Here is a 27,714-nt window from a genome sequence, read left to right as displayed (position 1 = left end):
ATCTGTATCAATATTTCCACTAGAGATAAGTGGTTTTGTGACTGAAACTTAGCATATGAAAATGTCAGTCAGTTCACTGCTGAACACAATGGTCCTGCTTTTGCCTTTTCTCACAGACATCTGAAATCACCAACAGTCTGATGTATCTTAAACTTTATAGTCAGTTCTGCTGCATTATGGTCAAGCTCCTTGGTCCCTTCCACACTGAGCAAATTCCCAGGCAGGGTTTAGAGGTGCATTTGCTTTTCCTGTGGTCTCAAGTGTGGTAGCAGTGGATTTAGATGTGGCTGATAAAGGTATCTATGAAGTTAGTGGCTGTTCCCTAAAGGCTGAACTTTACCTCTCTACACAAGCCTGGCCCTGGGTCTATATTTCACGAGCTGTTTTGTCAAAGACTGTACTGTCTCTGTTTGCTTTGGATAGGAGTCACTACATGAACATAAGTGAACAGAACCATTCATAGTATCCTCTGTTACTGGTACCATCCTGCCTTTATATTTCCTGAACCTGCTCTGGGACCAGCACTGCTCTCATGTAGGGTGACTGCCACAAGTGCAGAGTACCAGAGCTGCAGTGTGTATGATGGACACTACTCAGGACTGTGTGGACTGTGGGCTTCAGTGCACCCCCAGCTTGCTGTAGACATCTGCATGAGGATGAATTTTGCCCTTTCTCTCTGTGTTCCAGGTCTGTAGCCTGCTCAAGAGCCTTTTGGAGGATCTTAATATACTTCTCACTTCCAGAAAGAATAGACCCATCTCCCATGATTTCAAAGCAGTAATTTTTAAAGCTGGTTCTTTTCTTCTTTTTGTTTTATTCTGGCAAACCTGGAGTTTGAAATTGACTGCTTGTCTTAGTTGATATGTGAAATAACTAGAAAAATAGCTATGCTACTTATACAGAGATGACAATGTGTAATATTTGAGGCCTAGCATTTTCCTCCTGGTGTGAATCAGTGCTGACTAAATAGTTGTTCATTTTCTTGGGTTCCTGTTCTGGAGTCTTGCTGCTGGAGTATGTGGGCAGGATGGGCTGATGGGCTCCATGGACATTTCTAGGGTAGATGCCAGTGACCCCCAGGGATGCTGACGTCCTGCAGGCTGAAACCTCTGCAAGCATTGTGGCAAGGACATGCTCCTAGCACCAGAATGAGTGAGAAATTCTGTGAACATGAGCCCAGACTTTTAATAGGAGAAACCTCCAAGGAAGGGGCCTACATCAAGCAAAATTCTGTCACTGGATAAGCAAGCAAGGTATGACATGAAAATCATGGGGACAGGAAAACATGCCATGGTGCCTTTCCCACCATTACTGTAGTCATGCAGGAGGCCTCGAATCTAAAGTTATTTCAACAGAGTGTCTTGAAAATCTTGTCTATTGAACATAGAAAGTCAAATGCTAAGCATGCAGACAGGATGAGTGTTGACCTGGCTTCAGTCATGGGGTGGATGCTCTTTGTTTAGACCTTAAGTGTGTGCTCAGAACATGTCATGGTGAAGGCTTCTTGTCCAGTAGGAAGGATGAACAGAAACTTGGATGTGAAAAGCATCTTCCCTCAGGTTCAAATGATTCTCTTCTATCTAAATAACAGGGTGAAGCACTGCCTGTGGAGAATTATGGGGTGAGGCTGTCTTAATCTTGCCTATTAAACACTGTACAAATGGATTATAAGGAGGATCTGATCCTCAATTTTTTGTATCTCAGGTGAAAGCCCTGTTGAGAAGATTATAGGGTCAATCACCAACTGATATGGAGTAAGAAAAGAAGTGAAATATCTCTACCTATTCTGCCTTCTGAGAAAGTTATACAAAATTCTTCTGAGAATCTATTCTGCATGTATGTTCTTGTTAGCTCTAGCCCCACCTCCCCTTGCCCCTTCCCCCCCCCCCCAGTAAATTTAAAATTCATTATCTAATTTTGATCAAATTCAACAAATAAAAAGAAGTCTCAAAGATACCAGACTTCTTCATTGGGTCTTTACACTGTGTAGCCTGGGGACCATGTGTTGCTTCTAAGGCCATTTGTCTGCTCCACAAGAACAGGTTGAGAGGCTTATGTAGAAGTCATGAGAAAGCAGCTGGACATCTGAGGAGTGAATGAATGCTAACTGGCCTGCAGACAGGCACTGCTGATCCATTTAGCCTCTTAGGCTACGTCTGTCCTGCTATTACTGTGTTAATGTTTTTTCTTGTTGCCTTCTATAAAGAAGATAATATACATGCAGTATGGATAGCAAGGGCACTAAGATGCAAGAGTAAGCATGGGAGCTGAGCTATTAGATAGTGAAAACAACCCTTATATACCTTAAGCACCATCTCTTTCCTTTGTATCTTTGCTAACTTTAGTGAAACTTAACTTGGCTGGTTTCCAGAACCTCTTTCTTTCGACAGTTCACACTCCTTGGGCATCACATGCACTTGGGGATGAGTATTCCACCAAAAAGTGGGGTCAGACATTACAAAAAATAAGCACTGAATACTGTTGATGCCACAACATTCTGCAGTGAATGGTGGGATGAAGGTGTGAACGCAAACATCTAATCTAAAAAAGATGCTGCACTTTTTTTTTTTTTTTTTTTTTTTTTTAAAGCAATGATTTTGTAATGAGTCTTAAGGCCCTGATTAGGTGTGGCTGTGGCAGAGAATGCTTCATCACACAGCCTAAGCTATTGCAGCCTTGCACAGAAATGACTGAAGACATAAGATAACTGTCTACACCAGAACCACTGTGTGTTACCTGGGGAGAAGAGAGATAGATACAACTCAGTATCCTTCTGCAATAGTAATTGTTGGCTTATTGGCTTGATTATTCTCCTTGGATATGTATTCAATCAACAGATCACAGCAACCCCAAAGAGATTAATTACATGTATTTTTAAATTCCCTAAGTGCACATTTGCATAACTAGCATTTTTAAATATTCATAAGTACATATTTGCTTGATAGATTGTAGCGGCATCATTTGCAGCTTCAAAAGGGACCTTCACTTAATCAAACCAGAAATGTTAATCATTTCTTGAGGCTCAGACATATGATCAGAATATTTTAGCACAATAAATACATTGAGCATCAGCTGGAGCACAGTAATTGAGTGCATGCTCCTAACTTATGGCACATGGGAGGAAATCTGACCCAGCTTAACACCCTATCACTGTGGTTTAGCCAGGCCCTCTTTGCATTTACTACAGACAGAAAGCAGACTCATTCATAACTGCCATGGCTCAGCTCATTTGGGTTAAGTGGTTGCTACATCCTTGCTAGCTCCACTTTCCCAGTCACAAAAGCCTTGCAGGCATGCCACTGGAGACATTCCTGGAGAGGGTGTGAGCCCGCATGGGATTCCACACCCTCAGCCTCATAGGATACGTCTATAGTGATAAGTGGAAAAGGGCAGAAGAGAATCCTGAGTGCTGAAGACCTGATTGACTCTACAGACTAACTCATTCCCTATCTCTCTTTTGAATGAACACTTTGAATGATACAGCCACCCCAGAGTCCTGGGAATAGCTCATGTTGCCCACTGGGAGGGCACCGTGTGTGGGTGCCTTTGCCCCACAGAGTCATCCGTGCTATCTCAGAGGGCTGTGTATCCCCAAACACACTTTCTTGCCATGTCAGGAGTGTGCAACATGGACTCTCAGTGCCGTGACACTATGCCTCAGGGGTGAGGCCAAGTCCTCACCACTTCAGACATTTCCAGTTAGGAAAAGCACAAAAAATAACAATATTCACTCACTGGAACAGGGTCCCCAGGAAAATGGTCATGGCATCAAGCCTGCCAGAGCTCAAGGAGCATCTGGATGATGCTCTTACTAATGTAGTTTTGGTTAAGGTAGTTCTGAGAGAAGCAGGGAGATGGGCTCAATGATTCCTATGGATCCTTTCCAAGTTGAGATATTCTATGATTCTATGAGTCTATGATACTGGGACCACAGGGATGAAGATCCAGGATCATGTGCTGCACAGTACAGACATAGACTGTCTGCCATCCAGGGCCTAGTCCCAAGGCCTCCTGAGGGTGATCTGCTCTGTACAGTGTTCCACCACATCTGTACAGACAGAACTGCTGAAGGTGACAGGACCTTCAGGCTTTTATCTCAGACACTGAGTAATGTGCAGTTCCCCATTGCCCACTCAGCCTGGCTGCATTTACTCCCTTATGCCTATGGCTGCATGATTATTTAGCTCATGAAGACAGCCCAGAGGAGGACCACAAAGATGATCAGAGGTCTGGATCACCTCTCCTGTGAGAACAGGCTGGGAGAGTTATGGTTGTTCAGTCTGGAGAAGAGAAGGCTTATAGCATCCTTCCAGTACCTGAAGGAGCCTACAGGAAAGCTGGAGATGGATTTTTTTGCAAGGGCACGAAGCAATAGGGCAAGGGGGGACAGTTGCAAATTGAAAGATTGTAGATTTGCATTAGATTTTGGCTATAAATTCTTTACCGTGAGGATGGTGAGGCGCTGGAACTATTCCCCACTACACTGGCACAATTTCCCAGGGAAATTTTGTCTGTCCTCTCTCTGGAAGTGTTCAAGACCAGGCTGGATGGGGCTTTGAGCAACCTGGTTTAGTGGGAGGTTTCTCTGTTCATGGCAGGGGGGCTGGAACAAGATGATCTTTAAGGTCCTTTCCAACATAAACCGTTCTATGATTTTATGATCTAAATCTGATTGCAGGGAAATAGTCCTGATTATATTGAACTTGAGAGAAAGGGGAGCATGATTTTTATTCAAGCAAGCAGATCTTGACCAGATGTTAAAACGAGAAGGGCTTCCCCCCCCCACACCTTTTCCTTTTTGTTGCTATATGAAAAGTCTTTGCAGTATCAAAGCAGGAAACCTCAGAGCAGGGTGATAAGGAAGTTAACTCCTTCTGGGCCTGCCTGTGAGGTGGTAAATCAGACGTGAAGAGTGGTCCCTTGGCAAGAAACTGAAATTAAAAAAAAATGAAAAAAGATGACAGCTGTCCCCACCAGCTGAGTTTTTGAGCTGAAGTTGGGGAAGAGAGAAGCATGAATTCATAGCACACAAGAAATGCCAAAATTTTCACTCTCGTGTAACAGCTCATGGCTGGGAGGTGCAGGAAGAAAGGCCCTGAGAAAATGCCACTTGTGGTGTGGGTCTGGTGGGAGCAGGGGAAGGCAGAGGGACAGTGGTTTTGGGGGAGGGAAGGCATAACCTATAAAAGAAGGAAGGAGGATGATTCATATGCATCAACACCCTTGAGCTCATGAAAAGGGTGTCTGGTGCCTGGGCTGCTGTTCCCATGCCCATGGGTGCATTCTGGGGGCAGTGGTGGCTGAGTGCTCACACGTCTGCTGTGCTGCCCTGGCCGCAGGCTACTCAGCATCCTGAGGAGCTGCCAGTTCCCAGGGTGTTTGCCTGGAAGAAGGCCACGAAGGGAGAACCAGGGACCTGAGCTTGTGCGTGGTTCTTCCTCACCAGACCACATCTCTCACCCTGTTCTGCTGAGTCAGCGTGGGACACATGCATTTTAGTTTTCTTCTGGGAGATATTGCACAGACTGTGACATCTACAGCAAATCAGATCCTCCCTGCCTTGGTGAGTGGGAAGCAAGGTTTTGAAAGCAAAACCTGCTTGGTTGATTGCCCCAAAGCCAAAATTTATGGCCCAGTGCTTGGATTTCGAAACACTTCATTGCAACTTAGCAGAAGTGATCTCCTGGCTTAAATCCTTCAGGGCAAATTTATCTGGGGGCTTGTTTGGGGCTTGGTAGTTGATAGCTGAATTTCTTGCTGAGAAATTATTGTGGTTTGATTTGCTGCAAAGAAGAGCCAAAGTGCAATTACAAATAGATAATTTTATTTTAAAATAGATACTCCTTTATGGGTGAATACCAGCTCCTGCCCACTAAAGTGTCCCCAGTAGACAGCCATTTATCTTGCAAACATGCAAATTCCAGCCAATCAAAACAGCAGCTTGATCACTGATAAGTGAATAAATAAACTTTTTTTTTTTTTTTTTTTTTTTTTTTTTAATCTGAAAGCAAATCTTACAAGGTATCTGTGTTTGAATACACTTCTGTCAGGAACCTGCTGGCCTTTTGAACATCTCAGCAGGGCATGGGGGAACATCCCAAGGCATCAAAGTTTTTGTCATGTGTATTTCATTGCTGACACTTCCTTTTCAGAAGGATAAAGCTACCTCTATTTTTAATTGGAGCTGTAAAGAAAACTGCCCCTGCACTTTTGGATGACTCAAGATGGTGGTGTCAATGAATGATTAATTTAAATTCCTGTTTCAGTGATACTGAAATAAGCACCTTACATGACACTAGGAAAGCAGCTTCACATGGAACAAGCTTATTTGACCTGCCATCAGCAAGAAGCAAAGAGAGAAGGGGATAGTGAAGTGGATTTTTGCTCTGTAGAGGTTTGGTGTCTACAGGAGAGGAATCTGGAGGCTGAGAGTTACCAGACTCATTAATTAATCTTTGAGTTCCCACTTGACTGGCTTCCCTTTGGATATACCTTTTGTAATTTGGATGTGGCTGAACTCATAGAGCTCTGATCCACTTCAAAGTGTCAGACCTACAGCTGGGCTGGTTTTCACCCAGGACTTAGGAAAATAACTTAATGCCAGTTGTTCAGCATGCTTTTTTTGGAAATTGTGACTGTTTTGGCTACTTGAAACCCTCCTAAGTTCCTGCCTGAACAGATTTATTTTTATCATTAGCAAGTAACCGTGGCACAAGATGAAAGTGTGCATACTTACTCTTTCTAAAATGAGTTATTAACTATCCCTTATTAGGTTAAGGAACTGGCTCTGGATGACTTCATGGTGGGAAGGGAAAAGAGAGACAACCTTAGTAATTTCTTTTTCTTATTTTATCAGCTATTAATGCCAGGGCAATTTTTTTTTTTCCTCTTCAGTACATGGAAGACAGACCAACTGGCAGCTCTAGGTTTATACCCTTTGACTATATTTTCAGTCAATAAATTGTAATATCCCTGTTTAATCACAATTTCTCTATCAGTTTGTCTTTGAGAAACAGAATCACATGACAACATATAAATTGGTAATACAAAGCTTTTCTTAATTGCTATTCATGCCCAAACTAAGATTAAATATTTATCCTTTCTTGTTTTTTCCTCCATAAAGATTAAATGGTTTGGGCAAAATAACATCTATTAGGAGGTCAGAACTTCCAGCTTTCCCTCCATTCCCATCTAGTTATTCCCTTTTGTGCTCCAAAAGCTGCAGCTGGGATGGGATGAAGGATGGAGGTGGTGAGTATGGTGCTCCTGACCTGTGGGGCTAAGGCTGCCCTGGTGCCTTAGGGGCAAAACCCGTTGGTTCTCTCTCACCCAGAACAAGGTCTCCTGCAGGGCTGTGCTTTCTCCCAGGCCACACTGTCCTGGGGCACACCACAGCTTCTCTCTTGGCAGCCCTCAGCGAGGTCAACACCAGAGCTGCTGCAGCCTGAAATATCACCCCAGGGCTGGGGACAGAGAAAAAGAGGTAGTCCAACATGCAACTGAAAAACCACAGACTGAACTAGACCAGTCCTGTGACTCCTTGTCCTTGGTAGCCTGGGAAGGTTGAGTTTAAAAGATTAGGGGGTGCTGCCACAACCTCTCCAGGACACAGCCTCAGGGCTGCAAAATGAAGGGGTCTAACAGGGACTCTTGGCTGCAGTCAGCCATAAGCCTTTTTTAATGATCATGTCTGCAATGTGTGAACACTACCAAAATGCTGACTAAGTTCCTACTGTCAGAAAATGAAAGGTTCACTCTAAAACCCAGGATGCATTATTTGGAAACAGTCTTGACTTCAGTTTTTGATGTCCCTGGTGAGGAATCTACAGGAAGAAAGAAGGGCAACAAAGCTGGTGAAGGGTCTCAAGTGTAAGTCTTGTGAGAACTGGCTGAGGGAGCTGGGGTTGTTTAGTTTGGAGTAAAGAAGGCTGAGGGGAGACCTTGTTGACCCTTTACAACTACCTGAAAGGAGATTGTAGAGAGGTGGGTGTTGGTCTCTTCTCTCAAGCAACAAATGATAGAATAAGAGGAAATAGCTTCAAGTTGTACCAGAGGAGGTTTAGGCTGGATACAAGGAAAAGTTTTTTCACTGCACTGAAGTTGTCAGGCATTGGAACAGGCTGCCCTGGGCACTTTCCCTGAAGGTATTTAGAAGATGTGTACATCTGGTATTTAGGGACATGGTTCAGTGGTGGACTTGAACAAGCCAGGTTACCTGTTTAACTCGATGATCTTAAAGGTCTTTTTTAACAAAAATGATTCTGTTATTCCAGGAAAAGTCACATGCAGACATGCATATGTGCACAAACACACAGAACCAGAGATTAGAACCTTAGTAATTAGCAATTCAGATTGCTCTAGGACCTAGACTACTGAAGTATTCTGATCATGGCTACTAAATTAACTAATCACTTGGACAGCCAAGATGGGAACTATATTGCAGAACCAGAATGAGCTCCTCTAAATGATCCATAACTTTGTCTTTATAGCTGTCTTGTAGAAGTGGTCTAAAATTACCTCAAGGAGAATGAGGGCTTGCCCAGGTCATCTTTTGTCCACAGGGATTACTCTGGTCAGGAGGCTCTTGTATTACCTTTCTGCAGCTCAGGCTTGAGGGGACACGACTGCCATGTTGTCCAAGTACTGAAGAATCTTGAAGAGGTGAAAAGCCCTTTCTGAACTTTCTAGTCAAGATTTAAACTTTATTAGAGGTTCTTTCTTAGAACAGCTTATGGGGCTCCCCACTGTCACAGGCTGACCTGTCTCCCAGTTGCCATCACGCATTGCCCAAGGCATTAAGTTGCCCAGCTTCTCCTGGCAGTAGCAGTGGAAGAGTGAGACCTCTGAGAACAACACAGGTCCTGAATGGCCTGGAGATATCTGTCTCCTTACCCTGACTAATAAAATCACCAAGGATGGAGAGAGGCTTCAGTTACGTGCCTGAGTTAAAGGGGTAAAGTCCCCTGAAAATCCAGTGTAGGCTCACTGAAAACCACTGCAGTATTTATCTGCTCTCACATCTGGTTTGTTTCATGTGCCATCTGGTTTGTTCTTGGGGTCGTAGGATTTACTTGTTCATTGTAGCATCCCTGCACGTGTTTGAGCCTTCCCACAAGCACAGAGCTTGCTGATTTTCTTGACAGATAATGGAAGCAACAAAGTAGGTGGCTCAGCGGGATCTCTCAGCCATCATTTGGATGAGAACCAAGTGAGTGCTAGGATCTGAAAAGAATAAAATTGTAATGGAGGGCTTGTGATTGAGTCTTGGAGTTTCTGTTTGATTTTTTTTTCCTTTTTTCTTTTAAAACTGTCATTATCTGGTTTCCATGGAAAGCTTTTTCAATAGAGCAAAAGAACAGCTTCAATATTTTTCTTACAAAAGTTAACGAAGAAGTAAGATGCATCTCTGTCTCTTATTAAACTCAGGAATCTCAGGCATGGAAAACTGAATTTGCCAAAATGGACTGGCTGATTGGTTTCTCCTGGCCTCCATGTTCCTTCTTGAAATGTACACACCAAATAAGGCCTGCTGGTCAGAACACCATTGAAAATGCATTTTCTCTTCAACATTAAACTGCTCTAGATTTTTATTTTTTATTTTTTTATCTTTTTTTTTTATTATTATTTTTTGCATTAGAACCATTTTTTATTGTTTTCATTTGTGCACCATGCACGAAACAAAAATGCATTCACAAGGCTGCCTGCCACTGAAGTGACTTGATTACATTGCAGGGAGTGCCAGTTTAAATTAAAAACTCAGAAGGCCTTCTTGGAAGCTTCTTCTTTTTGCTCACTGGCAAAAGAGCTTGGAATATATATTTGGCCTAATCCAGTCTAATCTGATCTGTTTCACAATGCCATCTGGATCCCATCAGGGGCTGGATGCTTTCAGTATTTTATCCAAGCACTTTTATTTTCCCCCTCTTAATGGCTATTCTTTAAGAATTAAGTATTTTAGAGAAGTTTTGGTCCCAGTTTGTTCCTATTCATTATGTGGAGGATATCCAGAAGCAGTCACTAAGATATTTATTGCCTCCCAGGAGCCAAGAGCTAATTGAATCTGAATCAGTTGTTATCAGCTGCCTTGGGAGTGGCTCAGAAACATTTCTGTATCTTTTAAGGATGGCATATTTCTGACCAAATGTTAGACCTAGGAAAGCACCTGGTAGATTTGGATAAGAGTACAGCATTATCTCAAAGCATTTCTGTGACTGATATGTCTTCCAGTAGATGATCCTACATACTGGGAAGAAAAACTTTGTAATGATAAGGATGGCTATGCTCTGGTTGCCTAGGGAGATGATGAAATCTCCATCACTGGAAGTTTTTAAGAACAGGTTAGACAAGCAGCTGCCAAGGATGGCTGATATATAGGCAATTCTGCCTTTGGGCACCACTGGATGACCTTCTGGAAGCCCTTTGAATATTTTGATCATTGAGTTTAGAGCTGAACAATGAACCAATCAACTAGATATCCCAACCAAGGAACTGAAACTGAAACAGATTTTTTGTTTGTGTAAAAATATAAAATCACCTTTGTATATAACACTTCATTTTAAAAAATATCAGAATCATCAGAGAAAGCTGCATCTACAAAGGTAGATACTAAGGAAGCTAGGTGCAAAGGTAGAAAATCCTCATTCCAGAAAAACAAACTGAGGAAAGCCTAATTACTGTCTTGATTATTTCATTTAGAGGTTATAAGGCAGAGAGAAGCAGTCAGAGAGTATGTTTTGAGATGGCCTGCACTTCACCTCTTACTTAGAGGTGTTCCAGACCCTTAGACCCATCATTTAAGACAGACCATGATGCAGACAGAAATTTGTTTCACAGCTTCTTATATAAGAAGAAACTATATAAACCATGTATTTCCCTCAAAATACATGAGGGAAATAAAGCATTATATTTCATCCCAAGAGGTTCTGTCAACTTAAGGACTCCAAAGTGATACTGAAATATATAATAGAGATTTTTAATGTGGCAGCTGATGTAGAACTCACCTTGTGCAGAAAATCAGGGGGACTGAGCACACCCTCAGCAAGTCTGCCAATGACACCAAGCTGTAGGATGTGGTCAAAGTGCTGGAGGAAATGGAGGTCATCCAGAGGGACCTTGACAGGCTTGAGAGGTGGCCCCATGCAAACTGCATCAAATTCAACAAGGCCAACTGCAAGATCATACACATGGGTCAGAACAATCCCCAGCACAAATATATGCTGGGCAAAGAATGGATTAAAATCAGCCCTGAGGAGAAGGACTAGGGCGTGTTGGTCGATGAAAAGCTCAACATGAGCCAGAAATTTGAACTTGCAGCCCAGAAAGTCACCTGGGCTTTGGTGTAGCCTGGGCTGCATCAAAAAAAGCTGGACCAGCAGATTTGAGGGAGGTGATTCTCGCCCTCTACTACTCTCTTGTGAGACCTCACCTGGAGTACCCTGTCTAGTTCTGGAGCCTTCAGCATGAGGAGGACATGGAGCTGTTGGAGTGAGTCCACCCATGGATTTGATCAGAGGTGTTCAAGGCCAGGTTGGACGGGGCTTGTGGTCCAGGGGGAGGTGTCTCTGCCCATGGCAGGGTGGTTGGAACTGGGTGATCTTTAAGATCCCTTCAAAACCAAATCATTCTGTGTTCTTCATGCACTCACTGAGGACTGAGGGGTTCTGCAAGTTTAGTGAAAAGTGTTTCATGATACCTGTGTGTTTCTGTCCAGTTGATAAATAAGTTTTGACATGCAAAAAAGGTACCAACCTCATTCAGACTGGAAGGTTTATTTAATTTGCAGGAACAGCCTGACATATGAGTAAAGACATTTCTGAGGAGTCCAGATGAGAATTTGTTTTCTTCAGAAAGCAGATTTTGGCCCAGGAGACTTCTCTGACTCTCTCATCTTCACTGTTTCCTTTTTTTTAAACAAACAGAAAAGATTTGGACAAAGCACCTCAATTCTAGTCCTGATAGGAGTATGATCTGGATGCTCCTTAGCATGGGCATAAAGGTCTCCATCAGCATTTCTGAGATGTTGGTGTCTCACCACACAAATTCTTCCTTCTTTTTCATATCATTGCTTTCTCTTTTGGTACAAATTTCAGAAGTTTTAAAATCTTATTTAGAGGGACCAGGTTAATTCAGTGATCCTTGAATTCCTATTCTGGCAAATCCCTGTGTGGGCCTGATCCTGAATCCCACATGATGGTGAGATATGGGACTGGTCCATGGGCTTGCTTAGCATCTACACTGCATTTTACTCTGGCTCCCGATGGCTCATTTAATCTTGGTGATCCTTAGAGGATTGTCAAATGGAGGGAGAAAGGGTAGGGATGAAGTCTGGATAGTCTGTTCTTCTTTCCCTTCATCCAACATGAGGACCACCGAACTAGATAATCCTTCACATTGGTTGTTTTGCTTGACATCTAAGATCCTTGGCTTTCTGTACAAAATACATAGTCTCTTTTTATTTGTTACTTTTTTTCAAGTTGGAGGCACTTGAAATATTTCTCCTGGTGGGTCACTGACCCATGTTTTATTTTATTGGAAAAGCATTTCTATAGGTTGAAATTGTCAGACCTCCCATTGACTCACTGAAATCAATGTAAGGTAACAGTCTTTTTTCTTTCTTATCCTTTTATGTACTTCTATACCTTTGAGGAGTGATTGTACAATGCAACTGCTCTGATTAGACCAGGCCTAACTGACAATGCAAATCTCAGAACTGTGTAGCAGCAGGTTGGGTGGGAATTTAGCTAATTAGTGAGGAAAAAGATGTCAGGGTTTAACATGACGTGGATAACCCATCTTAATAAATGGAAGTGAAGTGAAGTGAAGAGTAATACAGAAGAAGCATTGCTGCAACACTGAAAAAGTATTTTAGGTGCTTCCTTCCTATTTGAGGAGTGTCAAGAGGTGAGACAAAGGGTAAAATCCCGTGTACTCTGTGGCTCATGAGCAGGGTGCTCTGATCCTGGCTTTGTAGTAGACCAGTTCCCCTAATTATAGACTGCACTTAGTCTTATCAGTCTTCATAATCAGTTCATTTGTGTACCTGCATTTTGACATCATTCATCTGGTACAAATACAGTTCTTAGTACTGTAAGATTTAGACCAGAAGCATCTTGAGTATTAAAGAAAAAACTGATCTTCTTTTTGTATGACAGAAATTTAAAGTTCAGCATTATCAAAGATTGGATGTGTTTATACTCATTTTTATGTCCTGCACTGTTCTTTGTAATCAATGTGATAATGGGGGTAAGAGGTGATAGATTTGTTTCACAATCTGTTGCTCTTGTAAACAAATGATCCAGTAATGCAATTTGCAAAGGCCATTAAAATGAAATCAAATGCTTATATAGGTTATGCATAATTATTGCTTTTAATTAGCAGGCAGAGCTGGGCCATATTTAAGGCTTAGATCAATTGGATTACTTCGTCCAGCTCATCTTCCATATTAAATTCCAGACTCTAAGAATCAGTTTTATCTTAAACACATCCTTATAGTTTGGAAGAGATCTGCCAGTGTCTATTAGGTTTCTTGCTGCCTTTCATACCTTTTAAATGCAAGGCTTTCTTGGGGTGTGCAAAGCTTTGACACAAAGCAAACCTACTGAACCCTGCTAAGGGGATGTTTGGGAGTATCAGTAAAGACCTATGGGAGTGAAGACTGTAGCAAAAGACCAAGAAGAAAATAAGAACATCAAGAAGCAGAGTTTCAGACAGGGAACAAGGGGGAAAATGTTGATTACAAGAACAGAAAGGTAAAGAAACAACACATTGTGCAAGGGCTGTGTGTGAATGAATGGCCACACAGGAAAGATGGTTTTGGAGGTTGAGTCTGTGCCCTTCCACACACTTCTTAGTGCTGAATAGGCCAGGTATCTAATATTCCTGTCCCTCGGTTTTCTGTCTATAAAACATGGCTGATTAAACCTTTGCTAACTAACCAGGATATTCTGTGACTCATTTGCCCTATTTAGAAGCATGGTGTGGAAGAAAGGGCAGCAGTGTGGTGGGAAGAAGGGAAGAGATGACCAAGACTAAACAGAGAGAAAAAAAGACAGTGTGAAGCTTCTAAAAGTATGAATTAAGCCTGGCCAGGGGAAACCTGGCTGGATCAGCACCATGATTATGCATTTTTCCTCCAAAAATAGTCCACATGCTCAGTGTGGATGCCTGCTGTGACAGCTGCTTTTAGGGAGGGAGAGGGAGGGTGGGAAAGTCAGGGCACTCTGCAACTCAGCTTCTGCTTTGCCATACACTGAAGTCTTGTTGAAGGCAGGGATACTTCAAAGAGTTTCAAGGCTGTGGCTCTCCCTCAAGGATCTTATGTATTTAACTATATGCAGCACTAAACCCTTGTTTCTTTTCACTGACAGCAACCAATGCCAGTTATGGTTGTTGTTCCCCTCTTTCAATGCCCCTGGCTTCCCTTTCAGCTGACACTGAAGATTAGCTTCAAGCTCTCAGCTTGTAAAGTCTTTGAGAAAAAGCCTTAATGAGGATCTGATCCTTTTAAACTCTGATCTAATTACTGTTAGAGTGATGTTTCTATTTTGGATGCCACAAACAGATCAAGTTTGCATGTTTGAAGGTGGCACTGTTAGGTGGACAAGGAGCAAACCCCACCCTGTAGGTTAAATAAATTTTCATATGTAAATAAAAACATGAATAGCACCTATGTAAAGCAGCTGGCATTATTTCAGAGGGAGTTTGGGAGCTGAGCCTGAGGAACTACAGGAATGTAGAAAGACTTTTTTTCCTCTTTGTTGTGTGTTTACTGGTCAAATAGTAGCAGAGGAGATTTGAGGCCACAGTGGTATGATCTGCTGAGTGTATCAGTAGGGAAGGAGGGCAATAAGGACTGAAAATTGTAGATTCAGCCAGGAAGAGTGCTCTGAAGTGCATAGAAGTATTACCCAGAGTGTCACTGAAACCTCATAGTCTCTAACTTAGTGATGGCAAAGAAAGGTGAGGCTAAGTTCTACCAACCAATGCTTTCACCTAAACTATTGCTGTGGCTTCAGTGTTTTGTGTGCTTTTATTCTATACTTTTACCACTGTTGGGATCTGAATCTGTGTACTGGGGTCCAGACACTGTATGAAGACTGTCTCTCTGCTGCTCTTGTCACATGCACTGGACAGCTTTGCCCATCAATGAGCACACGAGTGCTGTCAGAGAAGACCTATCCAAGCTGCAGATATGGACATGGTCAATTCACAGCCTTTGCTTGAATCCCCTCCTGCTTTCTTCAAGAGATGGAAGAATGCAGACTGCTTTTCTGGCTGTAAACTCTCAGTCATTGCATGGATCCTTGTGCTGTTTGGCTTGGCTGGAAGCCCTCCGTGTGAAATGCTACCACTGGCAAAGCAGGTGTGAAGTGAATGTGCCATGTTCTGCTTAATGGGGTGTTACTGTAACTTCAAACCCTTGTGGTGACCAATTCTAGGTTAACACCCTCCAGTAACTAACCAAAACACAAACATAAAGAAAGTGAAAAGTTAAAATGCTATTACGAGCCATGGTTTTGTCCAATTAGCAGATTCTGCTTTAGACTTGACACGAGTGGCTTGTCTATATAAGGATGTATTAGTCATTTTCTTTTTTAATTTTTTGACCATAAAAACAACAGATGTGATACTGTGTGGTCAGCACAGACAAGAATGATTCATGGCTAGGCATATTTAAACCTCCCCAAGAAAGCTATCCATCTGAGACCCTCTCCACCTCTTCCCCCTCATTCCAGACACCCAGAGCCAAAAGCACCTGTCACATGATATATCTCAAAATTCATCAGCTCTTCTCTCCATATGTCTTAGTTTCGAGGTGGCCAGGAGATATCAGCTGCTCCTGCCTACTCTCTTGGGACTGCATGGACTTTAGCAACACAAGGATATAGGCAGAGGAGAAACTTTTGTGCACTTATCATACGGGTGAGCAAAGCAGTGGTCATGGGTGGCAGGTTTGGCTCTGATGTCTGCTCTGCAGCCATTTTTGGAGCACTTTGGGGAGGAATTTAGCTCATGATAGAGCCAGTGCTTTCAACTGAGGATATGGAAGAAGGATGGGCTCAAAAAGTAAGGAAAAGGGACCGTGGGCATGGAATATGGGAGAGGTCGCCAGACAGTTCTCCTGTAAAGTAATAGTAGGAAGAGCTGAGAAGCAGGAACTGAGGGCCTGGGGCTGTGTGTGAAACTGTAGGAGTTTGGGAAATGAGAAAATGAGAAAACCCATGTTTTTTGGTTTTTATTTTTTGGGGGGGTGTTAAAAAAATGGTAGATGTGGCATTTCGGGAAATGATTTAGTGGTTACAGTGGTGTAGGACTGCTGTTTGGGCTTGGTGATCTTGAAGGTCCTTTCTAACCTTGATGACTCTGTGATTACAATTCTGAAATACTATTATGTACAGTCTGGGGGTCCTGGTTTGGGGAGCTGGCATTTCAAGGGGAACAAGAACAGGGCTTCCACTGGATTAGGAAAGGGAGAAGAAAAGAATCTTATTCTGTTAGAGTCTTGAGGCTGCTTGGCTACTGCTAATCCACAGCTTGATATGTGTGGAATTGCCTGGAGCCATAGTGAAGGTGCTCTGCCCAGACTGAGAGGTGTCTGCACACCACCAGGTGATGTACAAAGAGCTTGGTCTTGTTTGTGAAGCAGGACTGGAAAGCTGGGGCTGTTGCCCTCTCCTCAGTACTGCTGTCATCTCTGTTCTCGTAGCACTTCAGTAGAACCCAGATATCTGGTGGCCTCTGAGACCCCTGCACTCCCACGGAGTGGCCTGCTAAGGGCTCAGCTGAATGGTAGCTTGTGCCTGAGGGTGACATCTCAAGAGGAGACTAAACTGATAAGCTGAGACCCACTGAGAAAAGAAAAGCAGTGAGTAAGAGATACATCAGTGTTTAAAATATGTAGAAAACACAACACAATGAAATTCAGTGTAGGTAAAAATAAGCCAGTCCTCTAGAGGTGATGTAAGGTCTCCTCCCACAGAAAGGAGAAACTGGTGGAGCAGTAAGCTTGAAAAACTGGGATAGGGGACAAGTAAGGGAGATGAGACAGCTCTGACGAGCCTTGTCTGACAACTGATCATAAGAGAGATTAGGTGGTGTAATGTGGAGTGCAAACAAAACAAGCCAATGAACTTTTCCAGCTGAAGAGTCAGAAGGGGTAAATCACAAAGAAGGAAAGCCCTGTTTTCACACCAGCTTCTGGCATAGAATGGACTGAACCCATCCTGTGCTATAAAGCACAAACATATACAAGCACAAAGCACCTTACAAGAACTCCCAGGCTGCACAATTCAGCTCTTCCAAGTTAGCCTGAGAGTCAAGATTCCTTCTGGATTTTTAACTTAATCATAATTTCCTGTGTCTATCTCCTGGCATAGTCTTTAATTTCCTGATGGAGGGCTCAAAAGCACTGCTTACTTCAGTATACAGGATCAACACATCCTTCTTCCTTCTCCTGTGCCAAATCTGGCTGCTTGTTCTGACCATTTTCTGCATGTCTAGCCAGCATCATTCTCTCATTTTCAGCTCTCCTATCTCAAGTTCCAGTTTCCTCATTCAGCAGGTCCTCCAGTAACTTCCCATTGCAAACTCCTCAGCTGGTTTTCACTGGAACCAGTCATTCCCACTTGGCACTATAGTGCTTTTGTTTTGCTATCAATTCCTCTTTGCTGCTGAGTTCTTCCCATTTGTCATCCCCCATCTTCACTTGTGCTTCTGGTAATCTCTCCAGATTAGCTCCATGGTCTGGTCTCCTTCTGGAGCTGCTTGTCTGATATCAGTATTTTTCCCAGTGTGAATCTGCTCAATTATGCCCAATTGTCTGGTGCAAAATGACTTTCAACAAGACAGACGACTTTCAACAAGACAAGAGGACACAGTCTTAAGTTGTGCCAGGGGAGATTTAGGCTGGATATCAGAAAGAATTTTTTTACGGAGAGGGTGATCAGGCAGTGGAATGGACTGCCCGGTGAGGTGGTGGATTCTCCATCCCTAGAGACATTTAAAAAGAGACTGGATGTGGCACTCAATGCCATGGTCTAGCAACCGCACCGGTGGGTCAAGGGTTGGACTTGATGATCTCTGAGGTCCCTTCCAACCCAGCTAATTCTATGATTCTATGAAAATGGCTCTTTGTCAGGTGGTCCATTGCCTTTCCTTAAGCCAGGGGCTGTCCCCATCTCTTTCTCTAGTCTCAGGCTTTTTTGGTCATTCTCTGCCTTCTAGTTGTCCTTCCTATTTTCTACACAGTTTCACTTTCTGTCTCTCTATCTTGTTTACTCCAGTCATTGAGCATGGGAATATTTGATAAAGCCTTGCAAAGGAAAAGACAGGATTTTTATAGGATCATAGAATATCAGGTTGTAAGGGACCTCAAGGGTCATCTGGTCCAACCCTTCTAATGTTATTGTTTATAGGAGATGTCTCAGCACCCCGTCCATCTGAGACTTAATACTTTCCAAAGTGAGGCAATCCACTAATTCCCCTGGGAGACCATTCCAATGTCTGACTGTCCTCATAATGAAAAATTTTCCTCTTGTGTTCAATACAGGAGCAACTTGTACCATTGCTCCTTGGCTTGCCCATGTGACTCCTTGTAAATAGGGAGTCTCCATCTTCTTTGTAGCTCCCCTCTAAGTACTGGAACATCATAATAAGGTCTCCTCTAAGCTTTCTCTTCTCATGCTTGAGCAAACCCATTTTTTTTAGAGTGAAGAAAATAATAGGTGAAGTAAAAAGTCCATCCTCTCCTTTGGTCAAGGGTGGAGGCTTTCTTATGGCTGCCAACGCTACTCAGACTCCCTGGATTTCTTGTGATCTTTACCCACCTGGGCAAGCTATAAGCAAGGGCCTGGGATCCTGGGGTAGTGGGGAGTCAGTGAAGAAGGGGTGCCTGAAACAAACTCTGCCAAGGGAATGCACATCTGAATGTTTTCTTCATGCAGAAATCACCTGTGTCAGAGGCAGGGGCTATATGGTTGGTGAAGCACCACGTAGCATTAAAATTACAACTTCTGAAATGTAAAAGGCTGCAAATGACAGTGTTGTTCTTCTTGCCCCACTACCCAGAGCTTTCCCTCTGCAGGGAGCAGGCAGGGGTCTTCTGTCTCCACTTGGTCCCACAGCCCTGTTACTCTATTGGTGCCAACCTTGCAGCCCTGCTGCTTTTGGACTGGCACAACAGGTTGTCTGCTCATCCCCTGAAAATTCCAGTGTTCTTCTCTGTCTCTCTCTTCCCATGGTTGGGTTGGGGTTGCATTACACCCTGTGGCAATTTTGAAGGAAGAACTGGAGAAAGTAGTGATCCCAAGATGAAGTGCATGGCTTTACATCTATTTTGGGAGGCTGAGAGACAGTCCCAAGTGGGATCCAACACTGAAGATCTTCTCTATTTTTTGCATGTGTTCTTTACAGCTGTTCCTAAAGTAATTAGGGTATAAACCAATATTCTTTTAAGACTGATATTTCAGTTGCTGTTCTTCTTTTTAATAGTTCGAAATGAAAATTCATTGTATCTTGGTGGACGGGTGAAGAAATACAATTTTTTTTTTTTTTTTTTTTTTTGTAGAAGCTGAATACTGGGATCAGAGGCAAGTTTCAGTTTTAGACGTAGAGAGCATAGTTTAATTGATCAGAAATTATAATGACCAGGTAAGAACTGTTTACTTTCTGAATCTATGCCAAGAAGATGGCTCTGAGCACCTTGAGTAAGCTCTCTAAATTGCCCTGAAAGGGTTTTGTAAGTGTCTGTCAGACTTATTGATTCTAGATACAAACTTAGGTAGAACTCTACTTTATCTGAATGTGGCTGTTCAAGCAGTGTCCTGTCAGCCTTTTAAAGAGTCTCACACCAGCTATTCTTACATTCTGGTTACAAAGTAAGTTCAAGTGAGCTAAGGGTTAGTTGAAAAAGCTACTTGCTACCCAGGGCTGCAGAACTGGCTTTTTGTCCAGATGTAAGGTCTGTGTTTTCTAACTGGTGCTTATAAAGCTCCTAATGTGGACACTGTGAGTATTTATCTCCAAACAAAACTGCTCTTGTTCTCTTGAGCTTTGGCTTGGAGGCTGGAGTGTTAGGTGCTATTTTAGGTAGTCTGAGCATAGCCCTAAGCAAGTGCTTATTGTATTAGCAGGTAGCAAATGGCTGGAATTAATAATGGTACTAAGTATATGGTGTAGTTTTTATAAGCTTTCAGAAGTTCACTGTTAGCCTAGTACTGTCAAAGTTTTAAAAAAATACAATACATATATGGAAATATGGCCATACTTCCAAACAGGCCTTTTGAGAGAGTGGTCAAAGAGTGAAGTCAAGGAGGGAGTGCTTGAGTTAGTGTAGTCTGAGAGATAAACAACAGAGCAGATGTTTCAGATATTACCTGCTTGACAACCAGAATGTTTGCCAGGTATCAAGAATGATGAATATACAACAATCAGTTAGGCTAATAATTTTTATTTATCAGTGAGAAAGCTTACTGTGCTGTTCCATGTCAATAGGCTACTGATGTAATGTAAAGTGAGTTTTGTTTTCATACATGGGTGGTGACATCTCCTGTGCTCCTCCAAAGCAGCAACAACAAAAACAACAGGAGACAGCTGGAAAGCTGAAGTGAACATTGGGTCTGACAGTGAGAGGAAGGTCTGCACAGGTCTTCACATCATGGCAATGCCATTCAACTTTCTGCAGGAGCAACACTCTGCTCTCCTATTCAGGGACCTCCAAAACACTGAAAGTTCTTGAACCAGTCCTGGGGCTGGTGGTTGAGAGCTGAAGGCAAACCAGGAGCCATCCTTGTGGTGTAGGTGTTGGAGACTTTTGCCTGGGAATGCTCCTTGTTCTATAGGTACAACCTCTAGGCTGGCAGGACTGGGAAAATCTGCAGGACAAAGGAAGCTCAGAGAGCTCTCTTACATGAAACATATGTATGAACCAGACTTAGAACTTCCCCAAAACTGGAGTTATTCACTGAGGTTTTGCTTTGGGCCCCTCTCAGTGTTGACTTTTTCTTACATTTGGACTGTGTGGGTCAATACTAGATTTTTAAACACTAGAGAGCACCTATGTTTAGTTACTGAAGGAGACAATTTTGATTTATTTTTAGGGAAAAAAGGTAGTCTAAAGATGCATTTAAAGCTGTCTGTCTAGATACCGTCCTTTGGCATTATTGCAAACATTAATGCTTCGTTTACTGATTTTTGTCAGCTTTTCTGATGACTTGTTAGCAAATGAGCTGCTCCTTCACAGGCTAACAGTGATTTGTTCAGCAAATAAAGGTGATGCGATTGTTTCCTAAGTGCAAAAATAGAAGAGATTTCAGGAATCAGTATTTTAAAAAGTCAGCTCTAGTCCCATTGTGCTTATTATTACTTTGCTCTTACAATTATTTGTACTATATAATCATTAGGAATATTGCTATAATAGTGGTAAAATCAGTAACGTCAGTAGCTTTATTGATGTATATTGATATTTTAAATATCCTCTTTTACTTTCAGAGCACCTGGAGGTCCCAGATAAGTTGGAACCCCACTTCATGGGACATTACATAGGCAAAGAGCAAATTCTAATTTCTACTACAAAAATCTTGAACTCTTTACTTAGGCTGTGTTTTAAAAAAATCTATAATCTTTTAACAAATTCTGCCTATGATGTTTTTTCAATGGAGGGAACATATTTATCTTAAAAACATCTCACTGCATTGAAAGCAGGGTAAGTGCCAAGTGGAGGAGAAAACTCCAAGCTATTTCTTTACAAAATACTTCTGGGGAGGATAGGAAAGGGTTTCACATAAATGTTAGGTGTGGTAGCTTTGATGAAGCCCTGGCAGATGTGTCCAGCATCACCCATCCTTGCAGCTGCATCTGTGACATGCAGGGAGATCACAAACTCTTGTCTTTGCTGTCATGTGAAGCAGCAAGAGAAGGGGATTGCTGCTACAATGCCTCCCCTTCCCCAGGTGTGGGAGAAGGGTCTGATTCTGCTCTCTGAGGTCATCTTCAGCTCCATCTGTTCCCAAGAGCTGCAATTTACAATTGCACATTCTCTTGCCCTTCCCCTTTTTTTCTTCTGGTGACAGAACCTTATTCCTCCAGTCACCAGGTCATTGAACATTTTGGGATGGTTTCTTTCCAATTTCTCATGTTCAGGCTGTTCCACTTTGCACGCACTGATTGAAGGAGTGAAGTCAGTCTGGATCCCTCCATCCCCACTTAAATGCTCTGATACTCACTCCATAGGGTCAGTCCCTGGTCCTTGCTTCCTCCCATGGAGCACTGAGCTGTTTCACAGGGAGGAACATCCTTACCAGGAACTGAGGGAGACCTCCTCATGGCTCTCTCAGGACCCTTGGGCTGCTCTGCTTGTCCTGGCCATGAACTCCAACACAGCCCAGCTGTAGGTCACTCTATCTGTGCAGTATTTTAATTAGCTCAATTAGCTCCCAGTTGTTCTGCCAGTGTATTTTGGCTGATTAAAAACAATCTGGGAGTCTCACAGCCTTGGCAAATGTTAGGTAACTGCTCAGCCTTGTGTGCTGCCTGGTCTCTGCCTGCCATGTAGCAGCTACCCTTAAGAGACAGTTGGTCTAATAAAAGCATTCTCTATCTCTGTTTAAGTGGAGATTAAATAGAGGTATGTGTATCTCTTACTTAAGTAGACTTTATCCTGTATTTGTTGGAATAATACTAGATTACCTCTCGAACAAAGAAATTTGAGATGCATCTGAGTGTTTTTGTTGACAATCTGACAGCCACTGTGTGTTCCATCCTGCAGTCCCATTGCACCAACACCTACAGTGTCCTGGCCAGTCCTTCTTCCTGATGTCCCCTCTGAACTGCCTGCACTGCTACTTGGCACGTTCGTCAATTAAACTACTTGATTCCTTTCATTTGACTTTTATGGACTGGATTCAAGCTGCTATTACTAACTCTACATTTTGAGATAAATCGTGGAAAACGATAGCACCAAAATGTCAAATTTAGAAGAAGGTGGGTGGAAACCTGAAATTTGTCACTTCAGCTTACTGCTTCAGCTGGCACTGAACTGGAGCTTTCAACTCCCCCCTCCCTCTCTCCCTCCCTCACCTCCTTCGTGGCAGAAGAGTGTGACTGTGCCTAAATCTGATGCTGTGATGAGGTCTCCATGAACTCCTCTTGCCCAGCCCCGGGTGGAACACAGTGTACGGAAGGGCTGTTGCACAAAGATGAGCACCTAACACTTGCAAATGTTACACCCAGCTATGGTTACAGGGGGAGGGTTTCCATGATGCATTCCTGGTCTTCTGACATCGTTACAACAATTGATATGCATGCTGAGGTTGAGGTGGGGTGAGGTTGGGTGAGCAGCAGGGGCTTTGGGCAAAGCAGCTTCCACTCGTGCACCTCACTGCCCCCTGCTCCCTGGGGATGCTGTGGTGTGGGGCTGCCCTCCTCTGGGTAGCAGCACTCCCAGGATGTAACCTCAGTGCCTGCCCTGGTTCCTTGTTGCTTGTGAGGAGTGTTTTGCTCTAAGGCAAAGGTTTTGTTTGTGGTTCAGAGAGAATGTGAAAGCCAGTTTGGGAGTGTGATATAAGCAGAAGCAGAGATATGGTGGGCCTGGTGGTTTGAGAAGAGGATGATGTGAGAAAAGGCTCAAAGCCTGCTGGAAACCAGTAAGGGTAGCCACAGCAAGTACACGGATGCTCTGGAAGAACCACTTGCCAAGCAGCCCTGCTGTGTGTGGTCCAGATGCAGGAACCTGATTGGTGCCATTGGATGGGGATTACCAGCTCCTGGGGGAGGTCTGGTGGGTGTCCCCTCTACAAGGCACTCATTCTACATGCTGTGAACAAAAACCTAATGTCCTCCAACTATTTAATCTCAAGCCACACCTTGGGCATCTTAGCCAGCAGCTCCTTGTGACAGCAGCCCAGAATGAACTCTGCCTGCCCTCTTTCATTCCCTCCTGAACAGCATATCTTGCTTCTCTAACCACCTGGGAAGGCTAAGCTAAGTGTCTCAGTTAAAATTATAACTCTATTTCTTCCACACAGCCCTGACAGAGCTCTGAGGGTCATGGTAACAACCCAGACCTCGTGGCAAGGTACATGCTATGAATAAGACATGATGCCACTCTGTGATGTGCCTGACATGCTCCATCAGTTGCACATCCTGCCCACTGCTAGTGGGTCCTCAGCTAGGACATGTATCTGGTTTGAGGACTGTGCTTCAAGACTAAAGTAGACCTTCCACAAAAGTGGAAGGGGATACAGAAGAAAGCTGTTCCAGTAGTCAGTGGTCTAGAAATTTTCTTTCTCTGAAGAAAAACTGGATGACAGGGGTGACTTCACAGAAAGAAAAGAGTAGTGGGGAGCAGAGGGGATGGTAAGAGCCTCCAGATATCTGTGAGACTGAGGCATAACAGAAGGATTGGTTGGGTTTAAAGAGCATGAAATCTTGAGGTTAGATCAGCAGTGGGGATAGTGATGTGCTGCAGGAGGTGGTAGGGGAAACTGTGGATGCACAGCTTTTGGTATAGGGTGGACACTCAAAAGTATGGATACAGGGGTGACCTTTCTTTGGAGAAACTTAATGACTGGCCCTGTGACTCTGTGTGAGAAACATGGGTGAACAGAATATGAAGCTGAGTGTGGGAAGTGGTTTCATAGGTGTGGGAAGTGAACAGAAACTGAATGAAGATGGTGCACCAGAACACAGGGAGCAGACTGACATGCTCACATGCAAGAAGTCCTCCCTAAAAGTACATGGCAATACCTCCCTAGCTTTTAAAGCCTTTTCCTTCATGTCATCCTTGCACTCCCAACAAGGAACACTACTGTGGATTCTGTGGAAAAGGTATGTTGCAAGCCACTGTGTGTGGGTACCGAGCTGAACTTCCCCAAAATGTGGGTTGTGTGGACTCAGTGTTTCAGCTTACTCACATATACTGAATCAGGGCCAGAAATAAATCAGATGAAGACCCAGTGTGGGTATTTTTTTGGCCTTATGTAAGATTTGGTGCAGTTGGCTGTAAAGTCCATCTTGTAAGAGCAGAATTTGTGTATTAGGAAGCAAGGGCAGTGAGTTTTAAAAGCAGACATCTCAGCTTTGGAGCTGTATGAAGTGTGTGAGTAAATGATGCTATACTGTGTTTTATTAGCTGGGAACAAGAGTGTGAACAGCCCCACTATTACAAAAGTTTCTGGAATTTGTCCTTTTCTCTGAGAACTTTTATCTCCCTCACACTGTGGCATGGATTCAAAATTTGGCAGGATGGTGGTCTTGCATTAGGAATGTACCTTTGTGTGGAAACCTGCTGGTGATTGCAAAACTCTCATCCACTTATGAAAATCTGGCTCAGTGAGGCCTTGTGACTTAGATCTATAAAAGATCTGCTCCTTTCCATATGAGAGTGCTGAGGGGATGGATTGACAGATCAAGCAGGGATTCTCCCCCAGCATGACTGGTGCCTCCCTTGCCATATCCATGTCCAAACACAGACACTATGAGTAGCAACTCTGCTTCTTTTGCAGTCTCAATGCTCTTGTCATGATGGAGTAGGGGAAAGATTTGGGAGAGCTCAATGAGAAAGCTGGTTGGGGAAATTTAGGTTAGATGGGTTGGATAGCCAGTGGGAAGGGATTGAAGGAGAAAGGGAAGGTTTAGAATGAATCTCTGGATGCTTGACAGGATGGTGGTTTTGTGGGGTGATTGAGATATGAAAAAGGGCCACAGAAAGAAAACTGGGAGCTAGAAGAGCAGAAAACCATGACCTGTGGGTCTTATTGTTTGAGGAGAGCGCAGTGCACTTTCTCTCACTCTCTATTCCTTTGATCCATGAGAATAAATTAAATATAAATAAATGCATTCCCTGAATGTGTACACAGGAAGATAAGGAGCTAAAATAAATGCATCTAAAACAAACACTGCTCCCCCATCATGAATGGGGAGAGATTTTTACTGTTTTTAAAAAGATGGTATTTAACAATCAAAACACATTATTTATATACCATTGTACTTGTAGAAGATGTTTCAGAGCAGGGCAGTTATCATTATTGCTGGCCTGAAGATGAAACTGAAGTGAAGACTGCCCAAAGGTCACCAGGGATGGAATTAATTTCATATAACCATATACCTTCCCCTGAACCAGACACCTACGCCCTCTTTATAGAAAATGGAGAGCAATTGGTACTTGTGACTGACTCACTTGACCTATTTCAGACATCTCCTTTAAGGTGAGGTGAATCTCATCTTAGAAAGAATTGTTTCTCTGCACTGCATACCAAGGGCAGCCCTTGAGTGGCTATTTCAGCTGGAAATGTCTACTCTGTAGGGGTCTCCAGTCAGGTGAAACAAGCCCTATCCCTCAGGGTGGGTGCCAAAGACATGGGAAAATGTTGCCCTGAGCCTGGGCACCATGCTGGGCAGGATGAAATGTGGCAGCCCCTACAGACTGACTTTGCAGAAGATGGAGGATGCCTGTCCCCATGCCTGGCTGGAGGATGACACTCAGGAGGAGGGAGGAACATGCTCTTCCATGTCAGACTTTTCCCCCAGAGCACCTTATGTTCCTTCTCCTGTCTCTCTTCAGCATCTCCTGTCTCCGGCAGCTCCTTGTCCAGCATGAGACAGCAAAAACCCCAGAACAACCCCATACTTCTTCCCACAGCTACCTCTGTGTTCAGACAGACCTCCTCTGTCCTTCACTCCAGGCTCTAGCTTGTACAACAGACAAACTGAGAGCACAGGAGATGTATCCAGCAGCACAGCATAGATTACTTTCCTCTAAGAAGAGCCTGAACTTTCTGTTTTTTAGTAGGATCCCATATAAATATTTTCCCAATCTACCAACTCCAGAAACACTGTGATTGGGAAATGGTGTTTTGTTTTCCCTCTCTTTCTCTGTATGCCTAAGGGGGAAAGGGAAGTGGAGGCCCGTATACAGTCTTACACTCCTTGTTATTCTTACATGTGTTTGATATTTTCCATTAATTCCTGTTTTTTAGAGTTTCAGTGCCTTTGTTTTCCTTTCCTCTCTTTTGGGGAGGCTGGTGGGGAGGACTGTGTTATTATTAGGTTTGGCATTACTCGATTAATTTTTTTTTCCCTGCCTCTGTGTGATTGGGATTTGGTTTTTTCCTGCCCCTGCATTGTAATGTTGTATTTGTTTTTACAGTCAGCACCTTGCTGTGCAGTTGTTCGAAGGAGAGGGAGAGCAAGCACGTTCCTTGGCTCTTGTTTTATGAGAGGTTTTTACTTCCCCTCCATGTGTTAGTAACCTTGTACACTTTTGTCTCTTGGCCTTTTACTTCTCTTCCTCCCCCTTTGGATAGATGAGAACCTGTTCCCTCTTCAGGACTGTGTTGGTGTTAGGGTTTTCAGGTCAGATTGGACTGACTAAGAGTAATGGTTGCTGAGAGAAATTTTCGTCTGAGAAATGCCAGCAACTGCCACCACCACTACCCCACTGCAGTTTGTAAGTACTGGAATTCATAGAATCATAGAAACTTAGAATTGGCTGGGTTGGAAGGGACCTCTGAGATCATCAAGTCCAGCCCTTGATCCACTCCTGCTGCAATTACCAGGCCATGGCACTGAGTGCCACATCCAGTCTCTTTTTAAATATCTCCAGGGACAGAGAATCCACCACTTCCCGGGGCAGCCCATTCCAATGTCTGATCACCCTCTCAGTAAAGAAATTCTTTCTAATGTCCAACCTAAACCTCCCCTGGCACAACTTGAGACCTC

This window comes from Heliangelus exortis, chromosome 1 (assembly GCF_036169615.1).
Source record: "Heliangelus exortis chromosome 1, bHelExo1.hap1, whole genome shotgun sequence".
In the NCBI taxonomy this organism is placed as follows: Eukaryota; Metazoa; Chordata; class Aves; order Apodiformes; family Trochilidae; genus Heliangelus; species Heliangelus exortis.
The sequence above is the reverse complement of the archived record's forward strand: the minus strand, read 5'-3'. Positions refer to the sequence as shown.